Source organism: Leiobunum rupestre, chromosome 5 (genome assembly GCF_980474605.1).
Source record: "Leiobunum rupestre chromosome 5, qqLeiRupe1.1.hap1, whole genome shotgun sequence".
NCBI lineage: Eukaryota > Metazoa > Arthropoda > Arachnida > Opiliones > Sclerosomatidae > Leiobunum > Leiobunum rupestre.
This window is the reverse complement of record NC_143388.1, coordinates 58,239,608-58,259,797: the sequence shown is the minus strand read 5'-3', so window position 1 is coordinate 58,259,797 and position 20,190 is coordinate 58,239,608. Positions and strand designations below refer to the sequence as shown.

General features: G+C 38.9%; 1 non-coding gene across 1 annotated transcript; it reads left to right on the top strand.

Annotated features, from left to right (window-relative positions):
- Positions 1-4,696: 4,696 nt before the first annotated feature.
- TRNAT-GGU (transfer RNA threonine (anticodon GGU)) lies at positions 4,697-4,769 on the top strand. The gene has a single exon. It is a non-coding gene; the product is annotated as a tRNA-Thr (tRNA).
- Positions 4,770-20,190: the final 15,421 nt, after the last annotated feature.

Genomic DNA, 20,190 nt, shown 5'->3' with positions numbered 1-20,190 from the left:
ACTGAAAATTTAACATCTGGATTGTTTCGTGGCTGATTAGATAGGCTCATACGGTAAAGAATATTAACAGATAGAAGAGCAATTAAATGATACATCAATCGATAGTAAATACCGGGACTTATTAACGGATAGGCAAACGTGGTTAAAGCCTAGGGAACCGTTGGACCAAAGATAAAATAAGGTGGTTTATTTTCGCTTGTTCCGGGATTTCGGTGTAGGGTAAGAAGAGTAACGCTATGACGTCATTTTACTCCGATTCTGTGCTGGAGCCTGGCGAATAGTTCGAGACGGAGTAAAAAGGTTTTTCCAAAATGCCTGCCTGAGGCCTTTTTAGCAGATAAGTTCTGGCTAGCAGACGACAAAATCCGATTTACTCTCTTTACACCTCCTTTTCAGAAGGACTAAAAAGTGTAGCCCTAATACTCCGGAACAAGCGAATAGTTTATGGGGCGGAGTAATTCTCATCCCGGAACAGGCGAATACATAGTTTGCATCCCTACGTCATCAATGACGCAGTGCCAAGTATAGATATAAGAACCAAGAATAAATATTTAATTTGAGCAAGAATGAACGGTTCTTTGCCGCCATTTTTCTGGTGTAGATTTCTTATTAAAACGGGAGGGTTAACAGTTTCAATCGTCTGTTTGCGGATTTTAATTATTTTCAAATGATTAAGAAATTATTTTCACGTTAAAAATGGTTATCTGCCTGGTTAAAAATTGTTCGAGTAGTTCAATTACCAAGGAAGAGCGAAAATTGTTTATTTTATTCGATAGCGAAGGTAATTGTAAAAGGGATGACCGCAAAGGCCTAACTTTGATAAGCTTTGTTAACTTCTTTTCGTAGATATTTCTGTCTTAATTTGATATTTTATTTAAATAACCCGGCCTTAGAATCTTATCTGGCTTTGTTTAGGGCCCATTTAAAATTTTAAAGCGTAAATCTAATACGTTTTGTAGCTTTGACGATATTACCAACAAAATGGCTACCTATTTAGTAGCTACGCGCGAAATGGTTTGAATTTTTGATTGCCCTCCCAGTTTCCTTGGAGACCATAGGCCCCTCCCTTCGGTGCAAACTATGTATAAAACGTTTTAGGTGAAAAAGAGTACACTTTTAGTTCGAGAACAGGTGAAAAGAAACCAACTATAGATTCGAAACAGAGATCTTTTCGATTAGCGGTTTGGTAACGAAGCTATTACCCACTTCCACCACGTGACCTCCGAAAAATCGACCTCCATCGGTTGCTGCAGAGCTAATAGTTTGCACCGAAGGGAGGGGCCTATGGCCTCCAAGGAAACTGGGAGGGCGATCAAAAATTCAAACCATTTCGCGCGTAGCTACTAAATAGGTAGCCATTTTGTTGGTAATCTCGTCAAAGCTACAAAACGTATTAGATTTATGCTTTAAAATTTTAAATGGGCCCTAAACAAACCCAGATAAGATTCTAAGGCCGGGTTAAATAAAATATCAAATTACGACAGAAATATCTACGAAAAGAAGTTAACAAAGCTTATCAAAGTTAGGCCTTTGCGGTCATCCTTTTTACACTTACCTTCGCTATCGAATAAAATAAACAATATTCGCTCTCCCTTGGTAATTGAACTACTCGAACAATTTTTAACCAGGCAGATAACCATTTTTAACGTGAAAATAAATCCTTAATCATTTGAAAATAATTAAAATCCGCAAACAGACGATTGAAACTGTTAACCCTCCCGTTTTACTAAGAAATCTACACCTTCAAATTGGCGGCAAAGAACCGTTCATTCTGCTCAAATTAAATATTTATTCTTGGTTCTTATATCTATACTTGGAACTGCGTCATTGATGACGTAGGGATGCAAACTATGTATATACTGGTGGTCCAGCGAAGGGTGCAGAAAATAATAATAATAAATAATAATAATCAGCTAGGCTAATACTCAAGGCACCACCTTAGGTTAGGGTGATTGAGAAAACATTGTTGTGTAATTTTTAAATTTTCTCAACTTTGAGACGTACAAAGTTTTGGGTTGTTAATGAATAGTGAGCTAATTCTACCTGTAAGTGGATAACATATGTACCATAACTGTTCATAAGTATGCCTTCGTTTAAAATTGCCGTAGGAAAAAATCATCGCGGAACCAGGGCCGTATTAAAATCAATTGTAAACTATTGCTAAATAAACTGAATTTTAAAATGGACATTTAGTTTTATTTCTTTACTCCAGAAGTAAATGAGCCACATTTATCAGATTGCAATATTTATCACACTAGATACTTTTTTCCCTAAGGGGTAGTCTGTTAAAGACCGAGACCAGAGCGAATTTTCACCCCTCTTATCCTGTACTTAATTTTTTGACGAGTGACAACTGATTGACATCTCTGACAACTTGATTGTCAGCTATGACAGCTTGAGTGACCAACTGGAACATTCTATATATTGTAGCTTATCTCTTTTATTGGTGATTAGTATATATATTTTATTCAAAAACAGTCAGAGCCGTCGGTCAAGATGTCCACGCTGTCACTCAATTTTGTGGGGGTCAAAATTCGCGCACGAGAAAATGGAATCTCTGTTCTCGGCCTTTAAAGCAATTGATGACACAAAAAAATCCTTGTAGTACAGCAAAACAAGCTTCTAAGCGGTTTCAAAAAATAATTAAATAAAAAATCAACTACAGCCTCTTTTGATAAACATAATGTAGTTTAACTTATTTTGTTCAATCGAATAGATGTTTATTATAGTTAATGATTAAAATATAAGTTTTATCTTTGTATTTTCTAGTTTCTTTGCATAACTAATTATTTCTTTTCGTGCATTGGAATAATCATTTTTCAACTCTTTGATCCCCCATCTCTTTACTTTTTGCGACTACTCAAGAATAGCGTGCTTTGATGGTTTGGAAGGTTCATTCTTATCATTAAGTGACAACTGAGCCCGTTGTGAGAATGGTTGTTGTAGTGTTTAACCCATGGATATTAATCACGCCTGGTTAGTTAATCTACTAATTTATTTATTCTTAAGAGTTATACGATGAAAAGTTACAAAGGTCTACCTCACAGGAGGACTGAATCAAGAGTACCTATCAGAGTTGCCAGAATATTTTTTGGATCTCTCACAAACCACCTGGAAAACGAACCCAAATTCCCGCCCAAGCCAAAATCCCAAAATAGCCCAAATTCCCACCCAAGAACGGGTTTTTGGAGAAAAAAATTCCACGGTACACTATAGAAAAAGTGGAACTGGAAATCGAATAATCGATAGATTGGAACAGGAAGAGATCATTTCCAACATACCCCATTCACAATTTGCAGCACCGATTTTCACGGTTATAAATGGCTGGGTGTAAAATCTTTACCAGGCTAGACATGAAGGAAGCCTATTCACAATCGGAACTGGACGATGAATCAAAGGAGCTGTTGAGGATAAACACATGAAAAGGACTTTATCGAAATAACCGTCTACCATATGGTGTGTCATCAGCTTCCGCAATATTCCAACGTTGCATGGAACGCCGTATTTTTTACAACCATCCTTGAACTTCCTCGGATACCATTTGGATGAAAATGGATTACACCCGCAAGTCTTGAAAACCAAAGCAGTTGATGAGGCTCCTCAACCAGAAAATATAGAAGAACTAAGAGCATTTTTGGGGTTAGTCAACTATTACGGCAAGTTCATCCCTAATTGTGCACAATTTCTGGCACCATTATACCAACTTCTATGTAAAGCAGTGGCGTAGATAAGGGGGGTTTCCGTATCCAAACCCCCCCTTGGGCCTACCTTTGACTGCACTAAATTTCCACCCCTTCTCGACCCCCTTTTAACATTCACATACTTCGACCCCCCCCCTTAACGAATTTCTGGCTACGCCACTGAATTGTAAAAACACGAACAGCTTAATCCGCTTTAATAGCATCAACATTACTGGTACACTATAATCCCGAGTTACAACTTTATCTTGCATGTGACGCATCACGAAAGGGAGTTGGAGCGCTATTGTCTCATAATGTCAATGGTTAAGAAAAACGAATCGCTTATGCAAGTAGGACATTAACATCGGCTGCGAAAATTTATTCTCAGATCGAGAAAGAAGCTCCCACCATCATTTTTGGAGTGGTAAAATTCAAAGACTATTTACTTGGAAGAAAATTTGTGCTAATTACCGATCATAAGCCGTTGGTAACCATCTTTTCATCATCAAAACCCATTCCTCAGACCGCAGCTGGGTGACTGCAACGATGGGCATTGTTTCTGGGTGGTTATAGCTATGAGATACAATACAAAAAGGGCGCACAACATTCCAATGCAGACGGGTTAAAGGGATCCCTCACTCGCAACAGGGGAAGGCATAGGGGTCACAAAAAACTGGTTTTCAAGCACACTGCAAGTCTGGATTTTATGTTACCCCTCTGCCTCCCCCTGTTGTGAGTGATGGATCAATTTAAGCAGGTTACCATTGAAGACGGAAGACAAACCTGTACCAGTCCCAAGTGAATATGTACACAGTATTGCTGAGCTGAATATGGCACCATTGACCGCAGAGATACTCGCAAGTCAGACCGAAAAAGCCTCAGTCTTACAAGTTACAACAAGTTTTTAAATTGATAATTTTATTTTTATTATTACGCAGGGTTAAATGTATCCCGTCAATAATGTGAACCAGATCGAGTCATTCTTAAATTGGATTTCCGAGGCCTGATAATTCGTGGCCTCGGTAGTCCAATGGTAGTGGCGTTGGGACGGTAACCCAAAGGTCGTAGGTTCGATTCCTGCCCGAGGTGATATGATTTTTCTCAGTCACTCTGGTATGGAACAATACGCAGAGGTATTCCTTGATTTAAATGAAACTTCTAAGTTTTTAAATATTTGCAAAACGGATGGCCCAAGAAAGTACAACTTGAACTCCAGCCATACTTAAGAAGAAAATTCGACTTTGCAATTCATCGAGGAATGGGCAGTAGCAAAGTGGTAATTCCACGAAGCTGTCAAGAGCCGAGAGTTGCATAGCTCACCCCAGGGCATTGTTCAAACCAAACAATTGGCCCGTGGCAAAGTATGGTATTGAAAGTAGAATCAAGACATGTCACATTTGTCAACAATATGCCTAAAGTACAATATTCAAGTTGGCCAAAAGAGCAACAACCATGGATAAGAACGCATATTGATTTTGCTGGTCCTGTTCACGGAAAATATCTTCTAATCCTTGTAAATTAAATGTCAAAATGGATGGAGATAGGCGTAACAAGCAATACCAGTTCAGCCGTCGTTATAGCATTACTAAGACAGAACATGGCACGTTATGATCTAATGGATACATTAGTAAGCGATAATGCAACTAGCTGTTTCACGAGCGGTGATTTTCAAACGTTCATGAAGAATAATGGAGTAAATCGTGTTAACATAGCGGCTCATCATCCCGCTTCCAATGGGCAGGCAGAAAGAGCGGTGAGAACGGTTAAAACCGGACTTAAAAAGCTAAATGGAACTACAAATGCAACACTCCAGAGGGTTCCTTAGAGACAAGAATAGCAAGATTCTTAATCAACTACCGGAGAACGCCTCAAGCTCAAGGAATATCACCAGCTGAAATGTTTTTCGGAAGAACAATCAAGGAAAGGGGGAGAGTTGGATAGCGGGAGTCATCACAAAGCGATTAGGCAATATGATGTATGAAGTTGCAAGTTATAGAGGAGTACTGAGAAAACATCAAAACCAATTACGATGCAGGGAGGAAAATCCAAACATGTACGAAAAGAACACACCAACAGCGGAAAGATAAACCGGTGGATTCAATATTAATCAAAATATGAAGGTAAACCAAAATCAGGGATACAGGTCAGCTGCAACTACAATTGTACATCAAATACCACCAGTGCAGAACAGAAATAGTCAGCCTAGAATTCAGAGTGTAATCAGAGTATCCGCTATAGCAACTAGTAGCCCTATAAATTCCACAACATTGACGAGCAGCATGCACCAAACCCGACCAGAATCATCTTGTTGGAATCATGACCAGAGGCATGAAAAATCAACTCAACTACAGCAGGAACATCCAGTCAACACGCACCAGAATCTCCGAGAGTCAGTAATAGAGACAAGCCAACAGCTATAGTTCCAGTCGACCATTCTCAACCATCATGTACTTTAGTGTCAATCCAGATCAACCAGTTCCAGCAGCATCTCAAACTACCAGTCATGCTAAGGCGGATGTTGAAACCATAAACGAATCAAGAGTACGCTGTCCAAGGTCAGAAATAATAATTATTATTAAATCGACAAGTTCAAATAATTCCAGAACTGCAGTCAGAAGATCAGTTAGACAGCGCAAACCAGTAAAAAGACTTTCCTTGTAAATAATTGAACTTTAAGTTATGATTTCTAAAAGACTCAAGCTTTTCTCTTAAAGGGAGAGTGATGTTGTATATGTAAATAGAGTGATGACGTAATTACAGATAGAGCTAGGGCGCATGCATAGGGTACCGGGACTGAAGGTGAGGTAGATGGAAGATTATGACATTCGGTATTTGGGCACCGTGCGATACAGTATGACAATTGTATAATAATTATGAATAGTGTAAATAAATTAGTTTTTATTATCCATCTGATTAGTAGTTATTGTCAATGACAAACAACGAACACAATAACTACGTCGTAGAGCCCATCTATAGAGATAGAATATGGCTGATTGCCATAAAGGGAGTTTAGTTTCTTAGATGGCCGTTTGTGGCGCCACGTATTTTCTCCCCTATAACGCATAGCAACGCGGAACAAACCCTGAGATTTCATTGGGCCTCTACTTATTTTCTATCTCTATGGTCAGCGCACTCCCAGGTTTTTATGGTTTTTATGCAAGGTTCCTATAAAAATCTCTTATAGGTTTTTACATAAGTAACATAAAACCCCTAAGTATGACACTTGTAGCTTTGCTCATGCATTTTTTATTACTACATCCTTTCTTCACCAACGATAAATCAGAAAAATGACTAGCAACTCTGTAACCCGGAAGTTTAATACTCTTTGGGATTTGATTTATTTTATTGGTCATCGAAAAGGAGTCAGAGTTCAAATTTAGCCAATCATATAGCGCTACAAAATATTATGAGGTACGCATAGAGCTTGGAGGAGGGAAGTATTCTGGAGTGGAAAATCCCATAGCGGTAATAAGAACGTCCTTTCCCGCCTATTGCTGTTAGAATTACCCAGACTACCCCGGTTTTTGGTCGGGCGTCAGCTTTATCTGCCATCATTCTGGCTTGATGACGTCCGACCAAAAAGAGCATGATGGGAATTTTACAAAGCCGCAGGTGGCGCCCGACTTTTCCACTCCAGAATACTTCCCTCCTCCAAGCATAGAGATAGAAAAGAAATAGAGGGAAGATTACCGCGTTAAGGCACTCCTGTTTTTGACCGGGAAAATTCATCCCCCCCCCGCATGTATGAAAGCGGAGATGGGCTGAATTTGCAACGCCATCTATCCTTCCTTTGTTTAGATCAAATGACAGTTGATTTTCAAAAAGGCATAATGTATTTCATTTCACCGCGCGTTGATGGCGCCACGTAATCTGCCCATCTCATGGCTTCCTACATCGGCGAAAAGGGGGTCGGCACTCGCGGTCAACTTCGCCAGATACACTAGCTGAAAACTATTCGTGAGTTCTGAACCGTTAAGAGAACGGCCTAGGACTGAGCTGTGACGTCACGCAAAAGTTCTGGATAGTTCAGAGTTTTTGTACGAATAGTTGTGATTCAAATTAGGATCGTACGATTTGACGTACGCAGCCCGATGTGCAGACGAATTTTAGAGATTTCAACCTTGAGTTTCGGCCAGTACTTGCTCTTGAGCTGGTACCATTTAGAACGGTTCCGAACGGTTCAACAAGAGGTTCTTGTCTGCGAATAGTTTGCATTTGGGTAGTTCTAGAATTTTTTTTGCCGAATAGTGCGCATGGGGACTGGTTGAACGGTTCAGAACTCACGAATAGTTTTCAGCTATTAGTGCCTCTGTTTCTTTTCTATCTCTATGGAGGTACGAAATGTAAGAAATAAAATGGCTGTTATGGTAGTCGGCTTATTAGGCCTAACTCTATCGGAAAATTATACCCAAATACTAAATATTATTAGGGTCATTTTCAAAGTTTGAACTGAAAAAAATATTTTTATTGCGTAATTAGCAATTGTAAAAGTTATTCGATAAGTTTGAAAAGTTTAATTCTTACATTTTAATTCATCAATTCAATTTTATTTTGATCACAGTGGACAAAAACAGGCATTCATCTAGGTACAAAATACAAGTGTATTCAAATTATAATAGTAACAAGTTGGCTAGCCAAAATATACCTCTCCTCGGAAGAATTGTCCCTAGTGGTATTAATTTCTCGAGATAACCCTTAAAGATATATCTCCGCAATTTAGAGTTATTTGTTAAAAATATTAACCCATTTCTATCCCGCCCGGTATAAAATTTTAATTATAATTAAAATAATTGAGACGAAACGACCAATTTTAATTTATTCAGAATATCATAAGTTAAGTAGTTACAACAGTAAGTTAGACGTACTATAACAATGCACAATTGAATTAAACCCTTTTACAGAACAAGTTTATCAGTTAAATATAATACGAAGCAAATTTTAATGAAAGAAATATCTACAGAGGCTTTTTGGAATTACTCTCTTACGAAATACTTGCCGCATCTTTAACGCTCATTTTATTTCAACACTCGCCCTTGATGAAGATACCGTAGATATCTGGTAGTGGACGACTCGTTCACTTCCTGTTGACGTTGTGACGCATACCACATGAAAAAGACCAATGCCGTCCAATTTCCAATATCATATAATGACTCGCACACCCAAGAAATCATTGACTGCGTTAGAAATCGTAGATATCCAAATATCCACACCAAATGTATTTACAAGAAGCAAAAACCTTACCATCAACAAAGCACAGAGAGCCACTTGACGAACCGCCAGCTCTTGAAGCAATTTACGTTAAATTATCTCCTTTGAATTAACAGAACTATATATAGGTCGTTAAAAAAGTGGACCACCCACAGGGTCTACCCTTTAACCCTCTAATCTCGGCTGACTGCGCTAAAACAAGATTTAACCTTTAAAAAATACCAGATTAGACCTTCATAAATTCATTAATAAAAAAGACTTTATTACCTATTATGCTTACGATGCCTGTCTTAATTTCAGTGAATCTAAGGAGCTATCGGTGGTTCTGTGGTAGAGCGCTCGACTGCCAAGCCGAATGGTCTGGGTTCGAAACCTGGGTGGCGCATTTATTTTTAATCAATAGAGAAACGCTAAAGTAGAATTTCTTCGATGCAATAATTTCAATTTCAATTCTATTTCAATTAAACCAAAATTTCGTACTCTATTAAATACGCTTCCGATAAAGCTGAAGGTCTAATTTTCAATAAGGCGTAACAAGTGTCGGTGGTTCTGTGGTAGAACGTCCGCCTGTCAATCAGGAGGTCTCGGGTTCAAATCCCGCCCGATGCGATCGCAAATTGATACTAAGACGAATACCGTGTACAACTGGTGGAAACCCTGCCATTGGACGTTGAGAGGTAGCATTACACTCATCACTCGGTCCGTCCCAAAGTCATTAAGAAGAAGTTGGAGAGAAAACGCCCATATAAACACAACAGACTCAACATGCACATCCATCAGAACACAAACACAACAAATTCAACACTCACAACCTACGCATAAACATTACAAAAACCGTAATACACCAAACCGTCACGACGGTGAGCGAAAAAACACCATCCAAACCAAACCGAAAATGATTCCGTTAACGCTCACCGTCACACGGTGGTTTTGCCAACCCTTTGAGAAACTGCGTACGCAGTGATTACACTTTGCACCGAAAATGCGAACGCGTTCGCAGTCCTGACAGACAGACACACCCACAGACCCACCCACAGACAGACACGGTCGTTGTATAACCCCTCCTAGGGGACTTTGTCCCCTCGGAGAGGTAAAAATCTGGAAGAAATTGTAATAAAATATTCGTAAACTAAATGAGAAACCTTTTTACATTAAAAACGTAACGAGCTGAAAGTTTTTTAACGTCTACAGTTACTGTATTTGGTGCATAACATTGATAAACATCAATGAGATTGATGACTACACACTTACGTAACTCAAAGAAGTCTTAAATACCCTCCCTACTGTTATCACTGATCATAATGGAACCTCTTATCATGACGCCGTGAATATTGCCAATGCCTTTAACACCCATTTTACTGAAGCTGCCGAAAAATGTCTAAATGAACATCTACCAGCTAATTTTAATCGCGTCTCTATCAGATCGACTACTAAGCGTAATCTCTTGACAGAAAGATTCTCTTTTTCTGAAATAGACCTGCCTTCAATGGTAAAGCTATTAAAACGTATTTGCTCAAAGAAGGCCCCTGGCCCTGACCTGATTCCACCTAAAATCCTAAAGGCAAACGGCCCTGTCCTTGCACCATACCATCTTACAAACCATTATAAATCACTCTTTCTCTACTTCTACTTACCTGCCTGAAGAATGGAAATGTGGACGTGTTATCCCTATGTGGATTCCTTCCGCGATCGCATCGGGTTTTATCAATTTGGGAGAGCGACTACAGCTTAAACCGCGTCAGCCGACTGAAAAACTAACGGGTTTGTTTTTATAGCGCGAATTATTGTGGAATTGCTATTACGAACTTTAAAAGTGAAACACAAAACTATTTATTAAACGAAATACAATTATGTTCTATACGGGGGAAATAAAACGGACCTTTCGGCTCCAAGACAACTTCTCTAGCCTAACATTTAAATATATTTTTCGGTTAACATATCCCTTTTTATATTAATTTTCACGTGAGCGAGCGCGCCTTCTCCATCTACCTTTTTTTCTCATGTCACGCGTTACGCTCCGCTCACGGTACATTTTCAAATATATAATCTAAATGTGCCTGAAACTCGGCTTAAAATATATATACAACAAAATATACATAATTATGATGATACAAACATCGAAATACCCCAATTCAAACGCGGAATAATTAACACCCTATATACAAGAGCGGGGACCCCACTAATCCAGACAACTACCGACCAATTGCAATCCCACCTTGTGCTTCTAAGACCCTGGAATGGGCTGCGCATGACCAGCTAATACTGTACCTAACTACAAACAAATACCTGTACAAATACCAATCCGGCTTTCGACCTGGCCACTCCACAATCACTTGTGCCGTCTTTCTACTAGAAACCATAATCTCTAGGCTATCCTACGGACACATAGTTGGTGTGGTATTCATAGACCTCCGGAAAGCATTCGACACTGTCGATCAATCAATCCTATTAAAAGACCTTAAACTATTGGACTTCTCTGATGACGCTCTCTCGTGGTTCAATACGTATCTCAGAGGCAGAACGCAAAAGGTTGATATCGGCAACCACTCATCTACAAGCCTACCTACCAGGTATGGAGTACCTCAGGGAAGTATCCTGGGCCCCCTACTTTTCTCAATTTATATCAACGAAGCCCATCTTGCAATCACCGAGGATGATCTCCTCATGTTATATGCTGATGACCAGGCAATGCTCTCCTCCAGCCCCAACCCACAGGATCTTATCGCTATTCTTGACGAAAATACCCTCAACCTGCAAAACTATCTACTCCAGCGGAAGCAGGTCTTAAATCATTCAAAAACTTTTTTCATGCTATTTCACAAAAAAACAACCAAAGGCTTAGAAAATTATGACACTCTTCCTAACTCAAAAATCCAGCGTGTGAAATCATTTAAATATCTTGGACTGGAACTTGATGAAAATCTGACATGGGGTCAGCACATCATCAATACGTATGAAAAAGTTAATAAACGATTCTGGATCATCAGATCTCTTCGACCAAATCTTGATACTCTTACACTCACGATGCTTTACAACTCAATTATACAGCCCCTACTCGACTACGGGGATATTCTCTACGGTGCGGCAACTGCTACAAAACTTGACAAACTTCAAACTCAACAAAATGCTATCTGTAAGTCCATTCTTAGTCAACCAAGGCGTTCCTCTGCTACCACTGCTCGTAACAGTATATCAGTTCTCCCTCTCAAGGTGCGACCAGACAACCACATAACAATCTTTATGCACCTCGTTACAATTGCTCGAACTCCTGACTATATTACCGAACTCTTTCGAATACCTGCTTCACTTCATACCCACTACACAAGAGGATGTCAGAACACCTTCCATGTTGAAAGTCTAGAGACTAACCTACGTACACTATCGATCAAATGCAGAGGCATAAAACTGTGGAACAATCTTCCCTTTTCTATACGCACTATTACTAATACTCGTGAATTCAAGAATGCCATCCACGAAATCGGTGTTAACTAATTAATTTAATTTTTAATCCGCATACAATGTAGGACTTAACTAATTTATTGTTTTAATTATTTGTCTTGTTACCTACAGACTTTGTATATTTTACCGGGACCCCCTTGAAAATCAGCTTTGCTGAAGGGGATATCCCTTAATAAAGACCATATTATTATTATTATTATTATTATTATTATTGATCTTCTCAATATACTACACTAGTGATAAACAAATTTCGAGTTGTTGTAATGATTTATAATAAAAAGTACTGCTACTTCATGGAATTTAAAAAAGATTTTATTAAAATAAAATGATTGAATATTCTGATCAGAATATTGTAGCGGCTGACGAAGGACTACGGTCCGAAAGCTCCCGATCATTTTATTTTAATAAAATCATTTTTTAAATTCCATGAAGTAGCAGTACTTTTTATTATAAATCATTACAACAAATAGAAATAGAACCATGGAACAAAATTTTAAAATTCAAAATTTCGAAATATTGGTGAATTTCTAATATAATACCAAGAATGTATTTATTTATATCAAGAATGTATTTATTTATATTTAGGAAGAATGATTATGATCGCCGGGCACGTTGAACGCCTTTCCCCAGTCTCGCGCGGGGGGAAAGACAAAACGTCACCGGCGTTTGATTTCCATAGCGTTAGGTGACGTAAATTTTAAGCAGCCAATGAAATACCGGGACTATTCGTTTTATTTTAAGCGGAGGATCGTACTGGGGGGACCAACGGGTGGAAGGAGAGAAAGGCTAAAAACCGTCTCGAGTTCTCGACTTAGACATTCTCCCTAGGTATAACACTCTTTTTCGCGGTCTTTTCGACCCCTCTTTTTGGCCGCCCGCTAGTCGGCCATTACCTGGAACCACCGGTGGGGGGTCTAGGCTCGGGTCTTTGGTCCCAGGATATGGAGAATGGGGGTTATAGTCCAAGAGCCCATGCCAAAATAAGCAAGTGATAAGGTACACGGTGGGTGATTACTTTTTTGAAAAACGTTTCTGACGGGTACCCAATATCTGCAAGTCTTACGGGCCGGAGTGGGGGCTTTTGGGAAATATAAGCAACCTATAAGCATAAGGTACACGATCAAAACTTGGCCTATCTATTAGCCATTTGGGTATACAAGGAGAAAGCATCAAGTCTTATAAAGAAAGACTGATGACGTCATCACCGAAAACGACTAATAAGCGACCTATAAGGTACAAAGCTGAAAAAAGTACCATTCGATAGCTCTGAACTTGTTCTTTCCGAAACATATCAGTCTTACGACATAAGTGGGGGCAAACGGTGTATAAGACTAATTTTGTAACACCCCACCCAGTAAATTGAATTGCACGCGCGTTTTCCGAAATTGCGCCGAATTTTGGTGAAGATACTTACGGGCACAGAATTTTGTGTCGTTTCTACTATAACTGAAGACGCTGATCACGAATATTTAGGTTTAAGCACTATAACTTGTGTTTAAGTTCATTAAACCAACGTTTTAAAATGCTAGTATAACGACTAGTTATCAATTTTGTTGTCGGGTGGTGAACAAAATTAAACTGCACTTTGTGATACAAACACGGGACTTTCCACACATGTTCTACAATATATATAAGTCTATTCCAGAAGAAAAAGAAGTACAAAAAAAGTTCATTTAAGATCCAAGATGGCCGCCATTTTAAAGGTCTCTGGCCGTGCATAAATTATTTTCCGATGGTGCTTGGTCATCAATGGTACGGTTATTACGGTTTAACCGCTAAAGGTCAAAACGTGACTTTTTACTATATTGAGATACAACGTTTGGTTTTTGTAACACTTAATTGTAATAAAATTGTTTTTTTTTTATTTAACGTTTCTAATGGCGTTCTTCAATGCCATTCGTTTAAGATATTAGACACCATTGTAGACTAATTAAACTGGAGATTAGTTATCCAAATATGTAACCCCATCTCCTTTCTATGTATAACAAAGCAAATAGTTATATTTTGTCGGCCAACAAGCAAATTTCAAGAAATTGGTGCCAAATAGGCAAGCAAAATTCTTCATATGCTTCTTTGTACCTTATGATCCACTTTTAAGATTTTGATGTGTTGGCAATCTTAGGGAAGTAGTTTAAGAATGGGAAAGGGGTCGAAATGTTTGGATGCGAATATCTCACTGATCTTCTGATTGATGGAGTCACGCGCACGGGTAACGTGTAAACAGTACATCCCTAAAATCCGTAAGATGGAGAGCCCAGCAAACATTTTCAACAATTTCAGCGAGGAAGAGCTTACTCTGAGTACCAGCATGTTTGATTGGGAAGTACTAAATTTTGTGTCGATGATGGAAGTTCGAAACAATGCTTAATCAAAGCTGAATTCAATGTAATTCCCTTTAAGTATACTTTCGTGGTGATGCTTTTATGATAACATCAGTATATTGAGCCTTATTTAAGTAGGTTTTGATGTTATTCATTCTTTCAGTAACCTGTTTCTCTAGCTGATGCAGCTAGAGCTCCTCCGGAATGCCCGGGTTAAAATCCCATTGAGGTTATAACTGTCAACTACTGACGTGACCCCGATGGAAGATGCATTTTGGTTTATTTAAATTTCATAAACCATTATGTCAATAAAATCAAAACATTTATGTTTTTCAATTTAGTAAAAAAATTATAAGCCCAAAACGGTTGATATACAATCCATTAATGGTTTCCAATTAATAATATCGTGATGTGAGACGGACAATCTTGTACCGTATCATAAGATCGACCACGCCACGCGTATATAGGAGCTGGGGTACTAGAAGTCAAGGTCATATTCCTCGCTCTGCGGAGGTAGCCTTTAATACGAACTTAAAACAGCACAAGTTAAGCCCGTTTAAGGCTCGATAACGCAGGTCGTAAGACTGAAAAGCTTGCTGCGAGTAATCAAGTTCTCTTATGAAGATCTAAAATCTCCCCCTCTCAAGTGTTCAGCAGCGACAGAGCGATTACCTTGATCATTTACCAGCGTCCCTCAATGTGGTCAGCGAATCTGACCTTGTTTATATTTTTTGAAATAATGTTCAAATTAAGTCAAAAATGAGAACCGTTTTGCTTCTAAAAACTAAAAAACTTAAACCATTTCTGAGTGATAGTGTCTAATATCTTAAATAAAACCTATTGGGGAATGCCACTAGAAACGTTAAGAAAATAAAATTGCTAACCATTTGCAACTGAAAGCTATTTTGCTAACGGATATTGTAAGAAAGGGCGTGTTTCCTGTTACAAAATTTCAATTTTGCCAACAGCTTAACCAAAATCGATCTGTGTCATACTTTTGTTTATTATGTTACTGATGCTACAGTCTGTGGGTGTTTCAGGCAAGTGCAACCGGTGCAAAAGCACATGGCCTCGCGCCTAAAGGGGCCTCGGTTATCTCTCCAATCTAATTGAAATTCACCAAATTAATCCGCTTTAGGTATATTGTTTTCGCACAATATAGTCCATTTTGAAAATTTCATTTCCTTTTAATTTATACTATGATGAAAATTATAAGGTCCAAACTTTATAATGCTAGGTATAGTATTAATCGTAAGAATCTTTTCGTTTTCATAGCTTCGTGTACCATAGCTCACATAAAATGTACCCTGACTCAAACAAGGTTAATATTTGGTTTTGACTAAGAATTCAATCGAGACAGCGACTTTTGACGTAACGTAAATCCAGTCAAATTATTGGTAGTAAAATATCGAAATATCTCGTGATATATAATATGAAAAAAATACAATAAATAGATCTTAAAAGAAATTGATTTGAAAAAATTCAACGGTTATATTGTGTAAATTGGCGCGTGCTTGCTCGGAAGGGATAATCTTATTGGCTAAGACAAATGCGGATAAATATTGCTAAGCCCACGTGATTCTATTTTATTATCAGAATAAATAATTACACGTGCGACGAAAAAATGGGCGATATCATCGAGATTCACGCGTTTTTAATTTAAAAACCCTTCCTTTTGACGGTTTTTATTTTGGAGCGAATAATTTCTTTTAGCGTCTATACAACGCTCGCTCGGCCGCTGGCACGGATTTAACGCAAATTTCCAGTCTATCGTTGCCCTCTGTATTTTGGACGGGTCTAAGTAACGAAGATGGCTATTGACGTGTCGACGTCTTTATCTTTTCATTTTTTTATCAATGTATAAAGTTCGTTTTTATTCCCCAAAATGAATGGTATATAAAGAAAAGTACAGCAACCCTAAAGCACTTCTGGCGATGTAATCTAAATGCATAGTTCCTCCTTTTTGTAAATAAATATGTTTTAATCGTAACTTTCGCATAGTATTAATTTTCTCTACAACTTCGAACTGCACGATACAACAGCTATGAATGCTTCGATCGCCGGGAAGGTGCTTCCATCTAATTCGACTTTCTAAAACGTTTTGTTATTAATTTGAAACTAGACGATTACGTGTTAGCCTATAAGCCAATCCAAGCGAGGTTGACTGAGCTTATGTGATTATGAAAAGCCAATCAGAGGAAAGAGAACCTCGAGGCACTTACTTTGAGGGACTAATTTGATTGCTCAGCTCGAGGGGCAGTTCACTCCTTTTTGGAGCGCAGATTTAATCCGGCCTGTATCTCCATACCGAAAATGGCCGACGATTACGCCTCCGAAAATATTTTACAAAACTGATCGGCGGCATTTTTAACCGTTATTTTGAATTATCGACTAGGACTATATAAACTTACCCAAACAATATAATAATGTATCGATGGATGCCGAACTAAGCTCCTCAAGGTTTAAAATCGGAATGCCGCTTTTTTTCTGGAATTTTCTAACTTATCATTCCGTTGACGCGAGCGATCGAACGTAAAGTTCTAAAACCGAGCCGTCTAAAATTCAGAGGGACACGTAAAGTAGAAATGTAATAAACTATATTTTATTTTAGACGAAACTATGATTTTTTTATAAGAGATGATATTAATTTTTCCGAGTACTTTTATTCTCAAAACATAATTTAATCAGCTTAATCGAGATTTAATCTTTTTAATCACGATTTAATCGGCTTAATCGCGATTTAATCGGCTTAAAAGTGATTTAATCGTATTAATCGCGATTTAATCAACATAATCACAATATAGATTTAATCGTGATTTAATCCTGATTTAATCGCGATTTAATCCATTTAATCATTTTAATCATGATTTAATCGGATTTAATCGGCCAAGAGCGCAGATTTAATCATGGGAGTGAACTGCCCCTCGGCTCAGCTTCGATGTTAGTGACATCTCTCGCCTGCCATGATACTTAAAATATGAGCTGAAACTTGCTTTAAACACTGAATAAACACAGGTTTTCGAATTTAAAGCTCATACTGTACCATTGAAGGTCAAGCACCATCGGACAAGAAATTATGCGCGGTCAAAGACATTTCTTTTTAGGTATTAGCTTTCTGGTTATCGAATATAGTTGGTGAGCTACAAAGCTATTTAAGTTTCAAGATGGGCGCCATTTTGAAATGGCGGCCATCTTAGATCTTAAAGGGAATAGCTTTATATATACTGTAGAACATGTGTGGAAAGTCCCGTGTTTGTATCACAAAGTGCAGTTTAATTTTGTTCACCCCCCGACAACAAAATTGATAACTAGTCGTTACTAGCATTTTAAAACGTTGGTTTAATGAACTTAAACACAAGTTATAGTGCTTAAACCTAAATATTCGTGATCAGCGTCCTCAGTTATAGTAGAAACGACACAAAATTCTGTGCCCGTAAGTATCTTCACCAAAATTCAGCGCGATTTCGGAAAACGCGCGTGCAATTCAATTTACTGGGTGGGGTGTTACAAAATTAGTCTTATACACCGTTTGCCCCCACTTATGTCGTAAGACTGATATGTTTCGGAAAGAACAAGTTCAGAGCTATCGAATGGTACTTTTTTCAGCTTTGTACCTTATAGGTCGCTTATTAGTCGTTTTCGGTGATGACGTCATCAGTCTTATATGACGTATGCCCCCACTTTCTTTATAAGACTTGATGCTTTCTCCTTGTATACCCAAATGGCTAATAGATAGGCCAAGTTTTGATCGTGTACCTTATAGGTTGCTTAATGGGTCTCCGAATGTGACGTCACGTAGCTTATATTTCCCAAAAGCCCCCCACTCCGGCCCGTAAGACTTGCAGATATTGGGTACCCGTCAGAAACGTTTTTCAAAAAAGTAATCACCCACCTTATCACTTGCTTATTTTGGCATGGGCTCTTGGATTATTAAGGGGGGTAAACTCAAGATGAACGCGCCCAGCAAAATTCCAAAAAAAAGAGTCTATAAATAAATACATTCTTGATAATACCATTTGCCGGATATAAAGATTTAATATTGTTGGGGAAAATACATACAATTTCTTTAATTTCTTCCGTTGTTAAAGTTTCCGTGGTGAAAACGAAATTAGTGCGGCTATAGAGTGTTGTCGTCTGATACGATTTTGAAAACTTGAAACGTCACAGCTGTAGTGTTAATAGTGGCCGCCATGACAGTTACCGTTTTTTATCAAGAGGCAAATTACAATGGTGACGTCGCAGGGTTTCAGACGACAACACTCTATACGCCTTAAGCCTAAAAATGACTGTTTTCAAAACCGCGGAATCACGTTCCCGGAAGTTGGGTTAGATTAGTTCATGCCGCCGCTACCGAGTGTTGCTATTTAGAAAAACAATTTACGTCACTGTGAAGAAAGGATGTAGTAGAACATTTTCCTAATGTCATACTTAGGGGTATTATGTTACTTATGGTTTTTATGTTGAAAACATTGGGAGAGTTTCGTTTGGCCGACTTCTCATTTGGCCGACCACAAAATACACGTTACGCCGACTGTCCATTTGGCCGACTGCACATTTGTCCGACTGAGAAGTCGGTCATATGGACAGTCGGCCAAATGGACTGCTCATTTGACCGACTGAACATTTGTCCGACTGTCCATTTGGCCGACTGAGAATTCGGCCAAATGGGCAGTCGGCCAAATGGACAGAGCATTAGACCGACTGCTCATTTTTCCGACTACTCATTTAGCCGACTGCTCGTTTGGCCGACTGCTCGTTTGGCCGACTGCTCGTTTGGCCGACTACTCGTTTGGCCGACTACTCATTTGGCCGACTACTCATATGTCATTTAGACGATACTAGGTGCGTTTGGCTAGGTACTGTCCTCTAGGTCGCGTTTTAGAAGGCCCAGCTTGGTTATAAAGAACGGGGCTGGGGGGGCGCCGGTCCGGCCCCCCAGCGCTCGAGCGAAGCGAGTGCGCGGCGCCGTCAGGCGCCAATACTTAAAATACATTGCCCGTTCTATAAGTCAACCTAACACTAAAGACATAGATAAGGACAGGCTATAGTATAAGAGTCAGTGAAATGAGCAGTCGGTCAAACGGGCTGCTCATTTGGCCGACCAGAATTTCAGCTAAAAGAGTAGTCGGCCAAATGAGTAGTCGGCCTAATGAGTAGTCGGCCATATGGTCTGCTCATTTGGCCGACCGAAAAGTCGACCAAATGAGCTGTCGGCCAAATGGGCATTCGGACATATGAGCAGTCGGCCAAATGAAAAGTCGGTCAAATGAGGAGTCGGCCAAATGCGGAGTCGGCCAAATGCACCCCACCCAAAACATTTCGTGCTTCGCTTTTGCGCCATCTATACTTTTACCGCAAACTAGGTATAAGAAATTATATGCAATTATTTTACGGTACCAACATAATTATTTTATATTTTAATTATTTATAATAATATCCTAATATTTAAACGGCAATTTTATAATATAAATTACGCTACTTTTCAATAGATGGCTCATCGTAGTGCAGTGCAAGTGCATTTC